At 27.9% G+C, this 5,216-nt stretch overlaps 1 protein-coding gene across 1 annotated transcript in view; it reads right to left on the minus strand.

Moving 5' to 3' along the window:
- The window catches only part of LOC123007727 (RNA-binding protein Musashi homolog 2-like), an 82,793-nt gene that overhangs the window by 49,467 nt on the left and 28,110 nt on the right, over positions 1 to 5,216 (minus strand). The gene's annotated exons all lie outside the window — the stretch shown is intronic.

Consider the following 5,216-nt stretch of genomic DNA (forward strand, 5'->3'; position numbering starts at 1 on the left):
TTTAATGTATTTTGAAGAAAAAAAAATCGCATAACTTAAAAACAAAATAAAATTTTATCTCAATATGCGATCACATTTTTTATAGCGCTTTAATTTTTATTAATTATTTTCTGAAGACAAATTTTTTTTATAACGACTATTTTGAAAACAGTAAAAATCTGAGATCTTTACTGTTCTGTGTTTTAAATTTTGTAGAAATATTTCAAGCAACCATGACGTGGAATTTTGAAATTTTGTAAATTGTTATGTTATTTTGAGTTTTTAGTTAAATATAATTAAATTTCTGTTCTCGTTCTACCACTTCTGTTTATTGCTGATGATTTATTTACCAGTATGTATTAGATATTAATTTATTTTCTTTTGAAAGATTTAGAAAAGACACTTTTGATAGAAAAATGTTTTCCCTCGGTTTAAAGCTTATAATTTTAACTAAAATATTCAAAAAACACTAATCTGAGTTTAAAATGTAATACCTAAAAGTGTATTATTCTTAATTTTAGTAAAAATGAGTGTGAAGCTTGTATTTTATAGAGAATTTTTTTGAAGATTGATAAAACCGATTCCGCATTATTTACTTGAAAAAATGTTATAAACAGTCTTGTTTTAAATTTTTAGTTCCATTAATATAGAGCAGAGACGTACCAACCTGAAATTCCTTTTTTTTTTGAATCTATAAAAAGTCTGTTAAAAAATTAAAGAATTGCAAACTTGCATGGATCAGTAAGAAATTAGATTTTTTACAAGTTTAGCACTTATATATTTGTCAAAATTTGATTTAAAATAAGTGCTCGCTTTAAAAAACGCTTAATTTTTGTTTATGTTCTAAAATGGGGTCAAAAGTCGATATACAGGGTGCGCCAGAACTCGCGCCCAGAGAAAATTTTCAAGTAAGGTAAGATACCAGGAACATGAAAAAAATGTTTAAAAAATTCTATCTGTCAAAAATTTTTGACATTTGACATTTTTTTTATCTATTTAAGGATACTGATAATCTTGTATATGTTTTTTTATAATTATTTAGTAAAGGGACAAAAATTTTGCTAATAAAAGCCACAAATAACATTGAACAGAGTTACAATTTAGGATACAGCTTCCTTTTTTCCTTTTCTAATAGCCTGTAGCAAAAAAACTTGGAAAATTATTTTTTCAACAGAAATAAATAGAGGCAAAGTGCAAACTTTAAACCCTCATAACTTCGAAATTTTTATAGATAATTTTTTTTAACATTTTTTCCATGTTCCTGGTATCTTACCTTATATGGCTTTCTTCTCTGGGACGCGAGTTCTGGCGCACCCTGTAGTGTTTGCTTCATCTAGCAGAAGTGAATTTTTGCCGTTTCATGAATTATCAGTTTCATTATGGAAATATTTACACTTTTTCTGAAATTCAGGAGAGGGATAAAAATGTCTAGTCTCAGTTTCAGTAAACCTGTTGCTAACAGATCGTTATGTAACGCGGGTTGGGCGCCACAAATAATGATCTTACAATATAAATGCTCCAAGATGGGTTTTAGAGTGAGAGCTATTGATCTCTACATAAGTAGAAAAGAGATGGCGAAATATCTTTGAATTTTTTATCGTATTAGTGTAAAAATTAATACACCAGAAAACTTTTTTACATCCTCAAAATTCTTTGAGCCCTAAACAAAAACTATCTGTTTCAAATCGAATAGTCGACACACGCAATTTGTTAAAAACACATATTTTTACATTTTGTGTATAAATTGAACAATTTTATTGATAAGGGCGATTCCCATTGGAAAATAAGCTAATTCAACAAAAAAAAATAGAAAAAAATAGGTTAACTTTTATATAGTATAATTTGATAAAAAAGATAATTCAGTTCCTGTTCTTAAAGTTTTTGTCGCGATATAATAAAATCTTGTAAAATAATCGAAATTTTCATAAAAGAAATTTATCGATTTTGCAATAACAAAATAAACCCACCTCAAAGTAAGCCAGATTGTATGAAACAAAACGAAAAAACTCATTTTATTCCAAATTTTTGCAATTTTTTACACTAATTGAATAATCTTTTCTTTAATTTAAACAACTGGTATTAGAAATATGTAAAAGACCCGAAAAAAATTCATCTATAACATGTTTTTGCATCGTTTTAATAAAATTTCTTACAAGTGGAATAAAAAATAAATAATAATAAAATAAATAAAAATAAAAAAAAACAAAAAGTGAAAAAAGCAAAATAATATATATTGGAACAAAAATTAAGAAAGAAATTACGTTTTTTCATAGATTTAGTCTAGAGCCAAAAAAAAAATACATTTTCGACTTAAAATTGACTGTTTGATAAAACCAAATCTAATTATAAATAATCAAAAAAACTTTTGGAGACAAAAAAGTACATAAACAACAAAAGTGATTCTTATTGAAAAAAAAAGTAAAAAAAGTAAAAGCAAAAGKATAGATTTAATAATACGAAAAGTTTTCATAAAACAAGTCGATTCTACGACTTTTCTTACGCATTCAATAAAAATTTGTTGTTTTTCTTTCAAATTTTTTTCGTAAGTTAGCCAATTTTTTCTAAAAAAAAGCGATTCCCATTGAAAAATATGCTAAAACGAACAAAATAAACAGAGAAAACAAAAAATTCTTAAAATAAACGAAAAAAAAATTAATGCAAAATTTAAAATGTTAAAAAAAACAAGCTGCACACTATTGTTTATTTATCGCGAGGAGAGGTCCAAAAAATTTAAAGCTTACAACGATAATTTTCCACTTTGTAACATATTTTTAGTTTGTGAGAAATTAACTCAATTCAAAGCATATTTTTGCAACTTTTTACACAAATTGAATGTTTTTACACACGCAATTTGTTAAAAACACCAATGGCACATAAAAAAATGCTTTACACATTTCACTTTACTGCTTTTTTAAATAATTCACGACCGTTTGTTATCAAATCTTCATTGTTTTAGTTGTTTTTTATTTCACATGACAATTAATGTCAAATTCAGAAATCAGCAACTAAATTGAGACATTTCTAAGTTTTTATTTAAAAAAAATATGAATGTACCTATAAGAAAAAACGTTGTATTCTGCTCGTGATTTCTTTCTGAAACTCGTCCTACGCACTCGTTTCACAAACATATCACTCATGAAAAACTTTTTACTTTCTTTGTAATCGGCTGAAATTTGACCTGAAATTTGACAGCATATCTCGAGAACGATAAGAGCTAGAAACTTAAAATTTGGTATGTAAGTTACTTATGAGAAGGGGACGCAGCACGAAACAATTGGTAAAAATCGGTCGCACCGTTTGGCCGCAAAGACCAAAAATTATTTAGAATCATGAAATATACCTTATTAAACAGTAAAATGTGATAAAATAAAAATAAAAATGAGTACTAAACTAAAAAAAAATTGTACCCCAGACCCAAAACCGCGCCAACTATGATCTATTTCGCGTGTAATCGTCGTTATTAAGATGCTTTCCAAATAAGTAGGATAAGGAAAGTCGTGTGATGTTCACACCAGATTTTTTTGTATAGTAATTTACTATTGGCCTAGTGTATCTTTCGACAATGTAATTTTTTAAAATAAAGCAAAAGTTGTCCAAAAACGTTTAAAATAAACGATAAATTTAAAAATAATTGCTTTGAACAGTTGAGACTTTGCTATATACGTACCTCACTATAATATCTCTATCTTTGTCAAGCAACGACACTTTCTTTCTCTAACACTCGAATGGCACATCTAGTAGGAATATTAACCACTTTAAGTGAAAAACTTAGCGTTTTATGAAGACAATTAATTCTTCCATCCTTAGCCTCCAACTATTTAAGGTTGTTTACTTGGGGCCACCAACAAAAGCCTTCAAATTAACTTCCATAAATTATGAACCAGAAACAAGGTCAATGGTATATACACAGTGAATATTTTATAATCATGTGTCATTTTATCGTTAAAACGAAATTGGCAAAACTAGTTTTTTTGATGTTTTTCCTCTCTCTCGAAATCGATCATTTTTTTTTTCAGGAAATGGCATTGACGAAGGATGCGTTTATTATTTCATATCAAAAGTTTTTTCAAACCATTCAGGCATCGATTACACACCCTCCTGAACCCACGCCAGTTATATTTAGATTCCGGTAAGGCTTCAAAATCCGGTAACCGTAAAATCATCAAATGTTATAAAATTGAGCAGAATTCATCAAACAAGGGCTGATATTGATCCGAAAAGCCACATTTTAGCTGAATTCTGTCACAAAAGACTCGCTTCAGTAATTTCAGAGCTTGACCGGATCATGTAAGATAAATTTCAGGGTTAATTTTGATTGATTAACTATGAATTTCACAATTTCTTGTGGAATTTAACGACTAGATTTGCATTCCGATGATGTATATCTGCGTAACTGGTTTATTTTCTCGTCTATCTCCACATTCTTAATTACAAGACTAACTGTTTAAAGAAATCGTGAAAAATACCACAAACTAATTGCCCATAAAGCAACATTTTCAGTCGTAAATTTTGGGTTATACCCCAAGTTTTAAAAGCAGTTACATAAAGAAAATAAACGTGTATGAAATACGGGATTAGAAGGAAAATCCGATAGAATTTCACGATTTATGACCCTTGCCAATAACCACCATCTATGTCGAAGCCGCAAAAGAGACATAAAAAATTCGAAATCTCCTCATACATTATTTATTACGGATTTTAGGGCTCCCTCATTTAAATTGAACTCAATAATCAAAAAAAAAAGTCGCGTTTCTATTCAAAAAAGTGCATCGAATGACTCGTTCAAGTGTAAACTAGAATTTCTCTGAACTAAAAATAATGACAACGACGAATCGAAATGGAAAACTAATTAATTGTAACATTGTATTTCAGACAAAAATACATACTTTTACATTTTGTGTATAAATTGAACAATTTTATTGAGAAGGGCGATTCCCATTAAAAAATAAGCTAATTCAACAAAAAAAAAATAGAAAAAATAAGTTAAAACTCGATTCCAAGTCCAAACAAAATATTTCAGTACCTGTTCTTAAAGTTTTTGTCCCGATATAATAAAATCTAGTAAAATAATCGAAGTTTTCATAAAGGAAATTTATCGATTTTGCAATAACAAAATAAGCCAGATTGTACGAAACAAAACAAAAAACTAATTTTAGGCCAAATTTTTGCAATTTATTACACTAATTGAATAATCTTTTCTTTAATTTAAACAACTGGTATTAAAAATATCTAAAAGA

Source organism: Tribolium madens, unplaced genomic scaffold, assembly GCF_015345945.1.
Source record: "Tribolium madens isolate multiple individuals breed KSU strain unplaced genomic scaffold, Tmad_KSU_1.1 Scaffold_3;HRSCAF=73;Tcas5.2_LG2, whole genome shotgun sequence".
NCBI lineage: Eukaryota > Metazoa > Arthropoda > Insecta > Coleoptera > Tenebrionidae > Tribolium > Tribolium madens.